General features: G+C 31.8%; 2 long non-coding RNA genes across 2 annotated transcripts; both read left to right on the forward strand.

Moving 5' to 3' along the window:
• Positions 1-9,261: 9,261 nt before the first annotated feature.
• LOC122303842 lies at positions 9,262-9,551 on the forward strand. The gene is made up of 3 exons (XR_006240836.1): positions 9,262-9,304; positions 9,380-9,424; positions 9,511-9,551. It is a non-coding gene; the product is annotated as an uncharacterized LOC122303842 (long non-coding RNA).
• A 9-nt stretch (positions 9,552-9,560) lies between these two features.
• On the forward strand, positions 9,561-9,795 carry LOC122303847. The gene is made up of 2 exons (XR_006240838.1): positions 9,561-9,622; positions 9,719-9,795. It is a non-coding gene; the product is annotated as an uncharacterized LOC122303847 (long non-coding RNA).
• Positions 9,796-15,112: the final 5,317 nt, after the last annotated feature.

Consider the following 15,112-nt stretch of genomic DNA (forward strand, 5'->3'; position numbering starts at 1 on the left):
TATTATAAATTTCTCAAATTCTTATACAAAATATAATAAACAATTCAACTTTTTTAGATCTCAAAACAAAACCAATATTCAAAAATTATATTATAATAATATTTTATTTAACTTTCAACTAAATATCTCATCTCACCTTATCTGAACTGTGTAACCAAACGAGATCTAAGAATTTATAAGATTTTGTTATCTTCTAATAATATATGTTAAATAATTATTATTTAAGTAACAAATATATAAAGTTATCTAAAATATTTTTAAAAAAATACTATGCACAATTTTATGAGTTTTATAATTATTTGACATGGTGATTGACAAGATAGTTTAGGATCATAACTTTGATCATGTCACTGGTCATTTAATTATGATAGACATCAAGTGTGAGTAAAGATGATAGTTAAAAAAAAAAAAAAAAAAGTATCGCTCACTTAAACAATATCTAAAGCCACGGCCTAAGATTTGCGTATGATCTCTGTTTAAGGTAAATATAAATATATTGCTCAATTAAGAACATGATGTTATTCATTTAATTTTACATGATTCAAGCTATAGAAAGAACCTGATGCCTATTGATACAGTATTTCGACCCCTAGCCTTGGCAAAATCTTCAATATTTCATTACTTCGCTACCTCCAGCAATTCAGTACTAGGGTTGGTCCAGCTCTATACACTCTGAAAGTTGAATCAGTTCTCTTCAAGGCAAAAGTGTAGTGGGTGCTCCTTCATAGGAAGAAAAATACGAAGAGAATGAAGTCTTCCAGTCCTTACCTAGAAGATTAAGGTATATATTGATACGTGGTGGTGGAATCAGAGAAAATTATTCTCTATTGTGCAGACATTATTAAATACTTAATTTGGATAAGGAGAAGTGGTAAAATGATTTTAGATGAAAATTAAAAATCAAATAAACTATTATTATTATAGTATTTTTTTTAATATTATTTTTATTTTAAAGATTGAAAAAATTAAATTATTTATTATATTTTATATAAAAATTTTAAAAAATTATAATAATAAAATAAAACCACTTTATCCAAATTAGGGCCGTCATCAGACTTTAGAACGGGATAGTACATAATGATTAGACTTTATGTCGTTCATTAAATGGTCGATCAAGTCACTTCTGCATTGATTCTTATTCTGAAGTTCATCTTAATCCCATTCAAAACCATGTGAACTCTCTATTGCGAGAGCACTTCCTTCAATGAGGGGTCTCGCTTAAACGAGAAGAGATTCTCTTAAAAGCGATAATTCTCAACTAGAAGAGCATTTAATGCAAATTTGGGAGGTAGAATATTTTCAGCATATTTTATTATTATTTTTTTATATATTTTTTATTATTTTTTTATAATGATTTATTATTATTTAACATTTTATCATTATTTTTTTATTATTTTTTTATTATTTACAATAAATCTAACATCATTTCAGCGTCAAAAAGAATCTTAACCCATCCCGGAGGAATGATGAGGTTTTGCCATTAGTCTTTTAACCGTATGCTAATTTTTTAGCGTGTGCGGTGTGCCCCACAAGGTTTTAAAAACCGTTCCGTTCCGGTCGGAATGGCCTGAATTTTTCGTGCCGAAACAGTGACCGGAACCGGATATGTGTCTATTCCCTTCCGGGTCAAATTCCGGCCATTCCGATCAAATTCCAGCCGTTCCGGTCAATTCCGGCCAGAATTCCGGTATTTCGGCCGGAATAGTAATTCCAGTCCCAAAAAAAAAAAAAAAACTCTCTTGTAAATAAGTTGAAAAATAATGAATAAAATTGTACTTTTAGAATTCAAATACCTCTTTCCGTGCACTAGAAGTATTGTTACTTTTAATAATCTGTCTATTTTTTAATTTTTTTCTTTATTTTTGTGTCTTAACTGAAGTTTATGATTTTTTTCAATATATATTCATTTTATAAATCTTTAATTCTTCTATATATATACACATATACATATCACACACTTACATATATATGTATTTATTTTATTAATTGTTAGTTTATATATACATATAAATATTTATATATAATATATAATTAATTCCGAAACGGTACACCGAAACGCACCGGTACCGAAATATTCCGTTCCAGTGCCTCGACCGGAATGGTCTCCGGAACGAATTTTAAAACTTTGGTGCCCCATCCTTATGCCTAAATGGTGGGCTTTTATTATTTGAGTTTTATCATAGGATTTTCCCTCCTAACAACGCCAATTTATGCATTTATATGCTTCTCATCAATGTTTTCAGTATTTTTGGCACAATTAGTTTCACTCGATATAGCTCATAACAATTAGTTAGATCAAGGTTCGAGTCTTACGTTCCAGTTATCTTGAAAGGGAAAAAAATTATTTCCGTCATTTTTATATTTTCACCAGTCCTCTTAATACATAAGGGGTTTTTAAAAGATTTTTAATTAATTATTGTGATACCACATCCTAAAATGATAAAAGATTAATAATTCAAAATTAAGACAAGTTAGGAGTACGTTTGGTTGAAAACCCAAATTTAACATCAACCAATCAAATTCCGCATGTAAATGGTGCAATAAATTCTCATTTACACTCATATGCACTAGATTCTATACTTATTTTTATCTCATTTCCCTTCTTCTTCTTCTTCCTCTTCTTCTCTCTCTTTCTCTTGACTGGTAGCTTGCAACTCTCTCTCTCTATAATACGCTCTCTTATGTGGGCCAAGTAACCAAAAGTCGATGTTTACGAAACAAAGAAATTGGTCTCTAGCTCGATTTTGCCTGATTTGGTTTTTTAAAAATCTATTTTCAATTATGTTGGTCATTTTAAGTTGGGAAAAGCTCCCTCCACATAATCAAGCTGCCAAAAAAGCTTGATGTTTAAATATTGAAGTTTCTAGATTGCAATAATCCCTTACAACAAAATTTCTAAGAAGTCTGTGGCAATGGAACCCCTCGTAAAAACAAGCACATTATGAAAGGTTCTCATGGTTGATTGAAAATAGCAAAATTGAAAATATCTCAAGAATTAATGGCATTGATATCAATAATAGAAGGTAGGGGTGATACCCTAATGGTGTGGGGTGGAGTGGACCATTCCCCACACCTTGCCCCACACCATGTGGGGGAAGGGTTTTCAACCCCGCCGCAGTGCTGGGGCTAGGGTTGAAAACCTCATCTGCCCTGCCTCCCACCTAAGCCAATACTTACTTATAATCCATTAGGTCTAAAAAATATTTTAAAATTCTAAATTAGAACTTATAATACAAAAAAGAATTTAAAATCTTTAAAATTATATTTTGGATTGTCTTAGTCTCTTGAACCAACCTTTATATTGAAGGTTAATGTAATACGATAGTCATACTTAAGCAATATAAGACTTAATATAAATTCAAGTCTTAACAAATTGTATATACTATATATAATATATTTATTTATATAAATATATAAAATTTATTTTTTTATACATAGTAGAGCAGAGCGGTGGGCGGGGCCTCATTAGGCATTCTCCCTACAGTAGCGAGGTGTGGGCCCCCACTGCTCACCTCTAGTTGAAATGAGAGATGGTATGTAAAGAGATGAAGATGGAAATGATTGCAATGACAAAGATAGAGATTAGCTGAAAGAAGGAGAGAAAGAGATAGAAGCAGCAATGAAAAGAAGAGAATACAAAAAAAGATGAGCATAAATAATGAAGAAATGAGAACTCACATGCTAGGCCAAAGCAAATTTCAAATGGCATCGAGTGTCAACAATTAAAGTACATAAAGTACAAGAGTTGTTCATGGTTCTATGTTCAGGTGGGGGGACTGTAACGTATTTGAGAGAGAGAGAGAGAGGGAGGGTTGTAGGCGACGTGGTGGATGAGGGAGAGAGAGAGAGAGAGAGAGAGAGAGAGAGAGAGAGAGAGAGAGAGAGAGAGAGGGGGGAAAGAGAAAAAAAATAGAGCACTTCTAGATACAGGCCCCCAACAAGGCCTGCTTGCGGACAGATGGGCTTTTAGTCATTTTATTCTTTTAATTGTAGTGAAATGTCAAAAAGGTCCCCCGCATATTTTCTCTCAAATTCTCTCTCCCTCCAGCGGTAGAATTCTCAAATCCCTCAAGTGGCTCCCTCTCTCACCCTCCAACTCTCCCTCACCCATCTCCACCTCCTCTGCATCTTCTACCTCCTTGGTTTTTTTTTTAAATCATAAATATCATTGTGATGAATTTTATTATATATTGAAAAATGTTGCAAACATAAACAGAAGATCAATAAAATGAATCATCGTAATTGTTTCCATACAACCAGTTTCACATACCTTCAAATCAATAGCAGTAAAAAGATTAAACCCACCCCCTCTGAACAATTTCAAGACGCCATCTGCTTTGGCTGCTGCTTCAACTTGGCCCTTTCTTTACTAATCTTCTGCATCTTGAGCATCCACTCCATGACGAGTTCATACTTGCACTTCTCATAAGCGGGACCCTCGCCTCCACCATCTCAGTCTGCACTACGATCATTTTATTCGAAGATCCCCCTACACTTGGTTACATGCAAAGTAGCTATCGGCATGGAGATCTTTGAAGTATGATTTATGGTCTGATTCTTTCATATGTTTTACTCTACTTAATGGAATAATAGGGTTTTACAATTAATGAAACGATGCGTTTCAAGGCATGCAAGGGGAGTCCCAAAGTTGCGAACTATATATAGAATTTTTCAAAAAAATAAGTAGATAATCTAGTGTATGTGAGTGGAAATAGGGATTTGTTGCACCTCCTATATGACAAAATTTGATTGGTTAGAGTTAATTTTAGTTTTTCATCCAACCGGTTAGGGGCCTTTTTCTTTCGAAATTATGTATGGTATTCTCTTTCTCCAAAATTGTACATGCATATATAAAATAAAATAAAATAAAATAAAATAATATCAAGGATCCGGCCTTATAAAAAGCATTATTAGTTGCTTATCTATAATTAATTATTGGTCAAAATAAAACACGAGCTCAATAGATGGTCAACAAACTTTAATATTAATGAATTTTATACATAAGCTCTTTAATATTTGTTCTCTAAATAAACCTTTTAAACTCAAAAGCTCAGTTAAGTAGGATTCTATATTTACAATATCTTCTATATATAAAAAGTGTCTATAAAACGAAATTTTGTTATTTTAATAGAAAATCTTATTTTACCGTTAGTTCCCATTAAGTATCAGTTAAGCTACCGTTTGCAGCCATTTGACAACGTATGTAAATGTAACGTATCGACCATCAAATACTGCATTTATTTCATTCTCAGTCTCTTCATCTTCTCTCTTCTCAGTCTCTTCGCCTCTCAATCTCCTCCACCGCGCCTTAGATACTACGGATTTGGACCCATTGCAGCTCAACACTCCTTTCTCCAACAAAAACCAAAGCCCAGAGAGAGAGAGAGAGAGAGAGAGAGAGAGAGAGAGAGAGAGAGAGAGAGAGAGAGAGAGAATGCGAGGCTTCTAAATGTGTTCCTAGGGTTCGACGAAACCCACCTCTCCACAGTCAACGACAGCTAGCTCGATAGAAACTCTGCTCACTAGATTTCATTAAAGTTGATGTTCGTGTAATGAAGTGTGCAAATAATAAGAAAGAGAAACGGACATTTGAAGCTGGATGGGTGCAGATAATAAGCAAAGAGAAATGGGCACGGTGATGAGATAGAATTCGATATTGAGGTCGTGGACACCAAGACACTTCGGAAGCTCGATCGACTCATCACCAATTGGAAGAAGATGGTTAGCAAGATCAAGGACCAAGCTCTCATGGGAATCTATGGCAAAAATGTGACGCCCCCAAATTCCGTTTGGGATCGGACGGACATTTGAAGCGTCGAGACATGCAACACAAGGTTACCTGCCCCCGTTCATGAGATATAAGATGCAATGTTCCTAACATGCATCTAACATTATGCAATATTCGCAGCGGATAATTTTTTTTTCTTTAGCAATACTATGCACCAAATTGAAAATATCCCAAATGCTTAAAACATACTTCATACATAAAGACCCATTGAATAGATCACAACATTAGTCCAAAATGGTTATGATCCAAAAAGTACTAAAGATGCAACTCCATTGTACAAGTAGTAATTTACGTTAACTACTATATTAATATTGACGTCGCACCGTCGCTTAGTCAACTGTGTCTAATTGATCAGCTCCTGATTCTCCTTCAAATCCTGTAACAAGATCTACCATTCGGGGGGAATGGTAGTTGGGACTACCAAAGTGAGATTTGATTACAAATCTCAGTAAGTTAACAAAAAAACTTCCACACAAGCTAATGATGCATGGATGACAGTAAAAACATAAATGCATAATCAAATTCATAAGTAATTAAAGCATAACTTGGCGTACAACATAGCATAATTGACGTAACTTAAATTGAAACATGAACTGAACTTGACTTGACATGAACTTGATCTGAAACTTGACTTATCATGAAAAATACATACTCCACAGTTGTTGTGGCCCCATGTATTCTACGTGTAAATACATACTCCACAGTTATTGTGGCCCCATGTATTCTACACAAACTTGACTTAACATGAAAAATACATACTTCACAGTTGTTGTGGCCCCATGTATTCTACGTGTAAATACATACTCCACAGTTGTTGTGGCCCCATGTATTCTACGGAAACTTATTCTTTAACTGCTTAAATACATACTCCACAGTTGTTGTGGCCCCATGTATTTTACGTGTAAATACATACTTCACAGTTGTTGTGGCCCCATGTATTCTACACAAACTTGACTTAACATGAAAAATACATACTCCACAGTTGTTGTGGCCCCATGTATTCTACGTGTAAATACATACTCCACAGTTGTTGTGGCCCTATGTATTCTACACAAATTCAATATGAAAAATGACTGAAATACGAAATGACTGAAGCCCTGACATAACATAACGTGACTTGAATATAACTTGAAATACATGACCAACTTGAGATAGAAATATTTCGTAACATTGCATAACATATAATAAACAACATATTTAACATGACATACTTGCAACAGTGAATATTACATGACTTGACATACATGTAATAGATGGCATACTTAGCATGACGTACTTGTAAGGTACAGTAATACATGACAGAATATATTATGTAACAGATAAAAATTGACGACAGAATAAATTCTGTATAATAGACAATTACGTGATAACTTGGCATGGCATGACATATATGATAACATACATACATACACTATAGTTCCTTTACTTAGCACACATACACAGTAGACTGCTAGTAAGTTAAAAGCTAACTTACCTTGATCTCCGCGTTTCTTATAAAACTTCAAGTGTGACCACAAGGAACTGTAATTAGTGATTCTAAAATTTAGAACTAAATCACTAAATATTTGAAATATGGAAAATACTAACTTAAAGAGTAAAATTTTCATTTTACTCTCTACATGTGGGAAAATGACCGTTTTATCCATAACTTAAGGATTTTGCATACTAATTCCAAAAGTTTTTAAAATTTACATTCCTCATGTAAATTTTGTCCTAAACTTAAATATCAATTCAGAAAAATTTAAAACAAAACACAACTATGAAGAACACACTATGGCCGAAACATCCATAGGCCATTTCCCTTGATTTTTGTTGCAATTCCTTCCAACTTCAAAACTCATGCTTAAACCAAAATTTTGCAACAAACATATTCCAATCCTAAGTTCAAAACCATACTTAAAATATCCATTTAGAAAAAGCTAATAATTAACACCAAACTTTTTTGTAAAAAGATCTAAACACTTGAATCACAAGTTTTGACCTTAAATCAAAACATCTCCAAGAATTTCAAAAATCAAATCTTACTTCTAACATATTCATAATATCATCCTAACATTAACCATGTTTTAAATCATCAAACTAAAGTCACCAAAATCACAAAATAACATTTGGAGTTTTTGGTTTTACACTTAGTCCAAAAACATAAACTTTTTCCTCAACTAGTTTTGATAAATCTCTTGATCTATGACTTATAAATATATGATCTTCAAACTAAACCATCACATGGTTTAAAAAGATGTCCTAAAACATATATAAGCTTATAATTCAAGATCACATGGTTAGAAATTAACCAAAACATAAATTTAGCCAAGAATATCCACACTTTGGCTTATTTGAATATCTCTTTGCATAAAATTTCATATCTTTGACACTAACATCAAATATTTTCAAAATAATAATATAACATGTATATAAGATACTTAAGATCCTCCAATAAAATTATTAAAGTCATTAGAATAGGTTTAGACCACCAAAGAGTTAAACTTTCTCAAAACAGAAACTGTTTTTCTTCTTCCAGTTTCTAAATTTCTAAATCTAAGAAAATCTTTCATCAAAACCTTTAATCATGCAAAAATCCTCAACCAATAGTCACATATACATGTTAACAATACTCCATAAAAATTTTAGATCAATATCTATCCATTAGCTTGGTCAAAAACTCCAAACTATAACATATTCTCTAGTTTATCTCCCAGAATGACATTTCTATAGTTTACACAATATTTGACTGACCAAATGATCTTCAAATGGGGCAAATAAGATATCCATGTAAACTAGACTAAAAAAGGAACAACTTATATGAATGAGACTTTATGATAAAACACTTACAAAAACTTCGAAATGGGTGTACAAAAGACCTCCTAAAAGTTGTCCGAGAGAGAGTGTTTGATATTCTTTCAATGGAAAGTGTAAATGAAGATAATTTCATGGGGAGAGGTGGTTGGAGATACTTATGGATGAGATATGGAAGAGATGAGGCTGGAGTTGAGAGTTGAGTGTAGTTTTCTCATACCCAAAAAAAATCTATAAATGATTATCTTATAATATTCTATCCAATAATATCTAAAAAAAAAAAATCAACTTAAGATATTTTTATCTAATAATATCTATCAACTCAAAATATTTTTACCCAATAATATTCACGAAAATTAACTCAAGATATTTCTTTTTATCCAATAATATCTACAGTTTTGAACAGACGTTTTGTCCGAAAATATGAAAAAATGTTATTGCGCCATAAGACTTTAAATAACCCTCCGAGTCTAATGGCACAAACCATAATACATTTTGACACTTCTAACTATCTCCAATAATCAAAAATACACTTATGATACCATAGTAAATAATAACACTAACTATATAGTTAGACAAAAACCTATACGATTAATGGATTCGTGAAAACTTATAAGGTTTTCACGAGGTTCCTAAAGTTAATAGAAATTTCACAATTGAATTTCTAGCGGGCTGTTACAAAAAACAATGGGGTAGAGAAATTCTACAAATTCTAGAATACAGGTATTGTTTTAATTTTGATCCAAAATTTTGAGCATTTTATGCTAACTTTGCTTGCTAATTATTGTGTATGTGTAGGAGCTACCTGTGAGCAGCGAGAAGACAGTCATTCCTCATCAAGTGGTATATAACCCATTGTTTCATTTCTTCTTGGTGGGTTTGAGAAATTTTTTTTTGCATAAATGATTCACGGTGAGGTTTGGATGCAGATTCAAATTCAGGGAGCTCTTCTGGGAGTGATTCAGATGCCAATAATGCATATTTATGAGGTTGCATTGAATTAATTGAAATGGCCTCCCAAGAGTGGAATCAAGTGGAGAGGTGGATCATAAAGTTTGTGCTATATAATTGTCCTCGATAAATTTCATTTGTACTTTTTGGTATGAGTTGAATTACAAAGAAGCTCTTTCGATACAGGGGATGGGTGTTAAAATCGGTGAAGTGTGATATTGGCATGAATGATACAGCTTGCATGATGATTTGTTGGCATGAAAGCCTCTTTTTGCAGTGTCCACATGGACTTGTTAGCTATTTCTCTTTTGCATTCTTTCTTTTTTTTTTCCTTTTTTAGTTATTGATTTTACCTTGTAAATTATCAATGGAACTAAATCTAAAATAATTATTAAAGAATCGAAGTGACTTCTTTTGGGACTATTATTTTCTCATTTAAATCAATATATACTTGAAGAGGAATATAGGGATCATCATTTTTCTTATGTTATCTGCCCTCTGGTTGAGTAGAATGGCCATTTAAATTTTGCAAGCACTTCTTAGATGCTGATTATTGTAACCTTTCGATGTTAATGAATTGGAAGTAGCATCAAAAGTCCTTGCTAATTCTAGCCATGAAAAGGACACTCAATGGGGGAAAAAGGTGATTTCCCTGATCGCTTGGTGCCTTTGTGTGTGTGTGTGTGTATTTGTAGATGTGGAATAACTAACTTCTAATCTTGAAAATATATAATTATGAATTTGCAAATGGGGCTGATATATGGGTGCCCAGTGGAAGACATGGTAATTGGCTTGACCATCCAGTGCAGGGGTTGGAAATCACTCTATTATAATCCAAATTGGAAGGCCTTCTTGGGTGTTGCCCCAACAACCTTAGATATAACTCTTATTCAACACAAGAAGTGGTCCGAAGGCATGTTTTAGATATTCTTCTCCTAGTATTGCCCCTTCATATATGGACATGGGAAGATGAAATTGGGCACCCAGATTGGATATTGCATCTATCTTTTGTGGGCTCCAATTTCTTTACCAGCGTCCTGTCATGTGATTGTTCCTCCTCTCTACAACTCCCTATTATGTGATTGTTCCTCCTCTCTGCATGCTCCCTGACATTCCCTTATTCCCCCATGTTTATCTTTCTTTACCTTTCTATTCTTATGCTAGAGATATATGTATACTATGTTTGAACTGCATGTTAAAGAAACAAGCTAGAGTTAATCGATTTTAGAGATATTTGTGCTATATATGCATCTCCATTAATGCCACTCATATTGATGTAGTACTGCCTTTTGCATGCACACATACTGACTCTTCTTTGTTATTCCAGGTTAAAAGCCTATGGTTCTTGCCTTTTGCGTACGTTTTTCTAGCTAGGAATACATGCAGCATCGCTAAGGCCCTGTGCTTTGAGGGTACACTCAAAGCTTGGTAGAACTCTCAACGAATTTGGGTGATTCGAAGGACTACTACATTCTTTTTTATGCATTAATTAATTTTTTTAATTAAAAAATCATTTTTCTTTTATTAAAAATCTTGTCTCAACCAACTAAGCAAATGTGCTTTGCACGTTACTTCTACCTAGTATTATTATACGTAGCACGTACAACCCATACAGACAGGCTTTTTTAATTGAGGACTGGTACATTTAATGTGGTGGACAAATTCAAATAATCCCATCACTCTCTCTCCATAATTTCATTATTATTATTTTTATTTCTAATTCAGTTCTATTTTAAGGTATAACAACAAAAAATTGTTGAGCTTCCATGTGTTGAGTCTAGTCATGTATTTTACGGCTCAATTTGATGATTTGATTTGACAATTATTCATTATAAATTTTTTGAGTAATGTCATGCACTGTATTACTATTTTATTTGTATCTTACTATATATGATATAATACATCTATCACAATTTGATAATAAAGAAATATGTAATAAATGATCATTTAATAGTAGTAAATGTGTTATATTTTATTTAGTAGAATATAAATGAGATGATAGTATGATATATAGAATTTTCTATTTTTTTTATAAATTTTCAATAAGACTTAGATATAAAACGAAAGTTTGGGCCGACAGACTCAAGCCGAAGTGATCATAGACAAGCTTTGTGGGCTTTGCAGGCAGAAAATTTATTCGGCCTTTTTAGGCATGATCCAACCCAATTTGTCATTTACTATTTATTATATATATGTATATGTTGTATAATTTAACGTACGGTCGCTGTAGTACTGTTGGACTATATTTTTAATTATTATTTAAATAAAATACTCTATAGCTTTGTGTACGCATAGATGTTGTCAAATTACATAAAACTTGTGATTAATTTCACTTTTTTTTTTATTCTCTTATCCTTTTAAAGAGAAATGTTATATATATATATTCTATATATAAAAAGTGTGTATGAAACGAAATTTGTTATTTTAAATGAAAAATCTTGTTTTTCCGTTAGTTTTGTTGCTCCCGTTAAATAACAGTTAAGCCACCATTTGTGGCCATTTATGTTGTGTCTGTTTCAATTCCATTATCTAATAATTTAGAATCTACAAGAAAAACAGTGCCAAATTATAATTACACCCGTTAGTGGCCAATTGTGTTGTTTGTTTAAATTCCATTATATAATAACTCAAAATTTTGAAGAAAAAGAGTGCCAAATTATATATGTTGAGTCTAGACAGGAATACCATTATCTTTTCCTATAAATTATAATGGCAAAACATTATAATAAGTTACAATTTGAAAAAACTACAGTCTCATTTCCTCTTATTTTTCCCCTTTTGTACGTGTGCCAGCTATTAAATTTGTGAATATTATCCATGCATTGGAATGGAAGCTGCAACCAGAGAGAAAATATAAGTTAAAAATCTGTGGAGACAGATTTTAATAACATGTAATAGAAATTTATAATAAGTTTTTATAATACAATATAACTTATAATTTATAATAAGTTGCTTTTTATGTCCATGTGTATAGGCAGGGAGAAATCAATAATTTTCAATCACTTGATGAGGCAGCCAAATGGCTAAGCAGTGCAGTAGTCATATTCAAACTTTGAATACCAAGAGACATATTTAGTAGGAACCCAAGAGGCATTGAAAGGGGTTTAAGAAAACCCTTCTATTACTTTCAGTGCATTGGTGCTACAGCTTCCTTGGTTTGAAGGAAGATTGAAAAGTGAGTCTAACTTTCTTTTATGTGTTTATAATACATCTATGCATTACATATGTTTTTTCACATTTCTAAGAAATGAACTAACTAATACCATAAAACCATGGAATTCATAAAACTTATTAAAAAACCTATCACAAAACTCAATTCAGAAAACTTATCCATGCTCTGTCTCTCTCAAATCAGGTGTGGTGAAACAGTGCATTGGTGCAAAGGTTTGAAGGTATATTAAAAATGTCAGTTTTACTGCCTTTTTGTGTTTATTTTATATATAATCTATCTATATATTACATCAACCTCTAAGTTTTATGCTATTAGATTACTGCATTTTAATAATCTCTAAAGTTTTATGATATTATATTACTGCCTTTTAATTAAAACATCAATCCAAATCAAACCACAAATTTTCTAACATGAGCATATATGATCACAGATGTTTTCCTGCACAAATTTTCTAGCATATAATTACATCAGTGCCTTATAATTATATAATTCAAAACCCTTCACATAATTAGACAGACAAATGAAGACCAATGCATGGATAGATAAAATGCATGAAAAGATAGTAATGATAAGCTAGAGATGTATAATAATTACTTTCTATTACTAAAATATTAAGTCAAAAACAAATAAGTTAAACAGACCATAGGTTGATACAAGTTTGGGGGAATTGAAATTACAGTTTTTTCCTAATATGAGCATACATGATCAGATGTTTTCTTGCACAAATTTTCTAGTATATAATTACATCAGTGCATCCTAAAATAAATTGTGTTTTCATGAATGCTGCATGAGTTTGTACAGGACTCACCCAAAACAAACAAGATTATAAAGTTCAAAACTCTTCACATCACTAGATTCCAAGGAGCCCTCTTCGATCATTTCCCACCCCATTTATCACTTTTTATTATCTACTTTCTTTTTTTGTTAAACATAAAGTTTTGATTAATGGTACGTATGGCTTGTAAGTGGCTGGCCGCCACAACATTTCAAACGTTTAGGGCTAATTCTATTAAACTTATAAGTTATAAGTCTAAATGCACGGATCATTTAGAGGTTGGAAATATTTTGTGGAAGGTTTATATAAAATACCATACATTAATTGAGATATGAATTAAAATGATTCAAAACATAAAATCTTAAATCGAATATATATGTATATATATATATATATATATTAACCTAGAGGCTCTCTTGAAGAAGCCCATTGCAATTTGCATGCCCTCTGTGACTCTAAGTAATTAACAAGCTGTCACTTCCTTAGAGAGTAAAATGCCTGCAGCTTGGCCTTTTTTCCCACTATTTTTTGGTTGGTATCATAAATTAGGGATCAACTGATCACAAAACGTTTTCACTTAGTTTGCAAGGTTGTTTCATAATAACATTTTATTGCATAATTAATTGCAGACTTTTTTCATGCACGAGAAAAAGGAAATTAACAAAAAAAAAAAAAACTTTAGGATTCAAATCTTTCAAGAACTTTAGTTTTAGTTGAGATCAATATAAAACAAACACAGTACTATTATCAACAATATTATTTAGCAAATTAGAATTGAAAGGGTTGGGTAATTCCATAAAAACAAAAATCCAAAATACCAAACCCACCCTTTTTTTTTTACTTTTACATTCTAATTGGTATATTATAATTAGGCATAGATTCAAACAATGCAAATACAAATGCATTAAACAGGAGAAAAAACTGTTAAAGTAGTTTCTTTGTTTAAGTCTTGCAAATAGGTTGGTTTGCTTTAGTATACTCAAGGTCTAGGACTGATCAAGAACTTAGCTACATCAAAATAAATATCTACTGAATAATTTCAGTAAGAAAAAAATTTGCCTACTAATGAAAAAAATAAAAATAATGACATGCAAACCAAAAAAATAAAACCCATAATTTTTAATAAACACAAATTGCAATCTGACTTGAGCATAAAAAGTTGTATAGATGCTTCAGTTCATACAAAAATTATGATATGAAACATCTAAACATATTTATGTAGAAATTCATAAAACTTATTAAAAAAACCTATAACCAAAAACAAACAAAATAACAGCAACTAGGGAAGCATGTATTTATAACAAATTAAGTCTAGATAGTTTGAGAAATATTAAGTAGTACTGGATCTGGAGATGATTAGTAGGTAGGTGGTACCACTTGATAATTAATTTATCATTAGGAAGCTTTCATTTTCTGATGAAAAATATTATCATTTCAACTTAGAATTAATATTCTATGCAAGAAAAAACAAGAAATTCTTAAAAACATAATCCATAAAAAACAAGAGATAAAAAGAAAAAAGAAATCATGAGATAAGTGCAGTACAAAATAGGTTAAACACCATATATATTCACAACCAGATTCGCAACATTAGCCCCTATATGCAAAACAAAATATATAAAAGAAATATCTA

Source organism: Carya illinoinensis, chromosome 1 (genome assembly GCF_018687715.1).
Source record: "Carya illinoinensis cultivar Pawnee chromosome 1, C.illinoinensisPawnee_v1, whole genome shotgun sequence".
Lineage (NCBI taxonomy): Eukaryota > Viridiplantae > Streptophyta > Magnoliopsida > Fagales > Juglandaceae > Carya > Carya illinoinensis.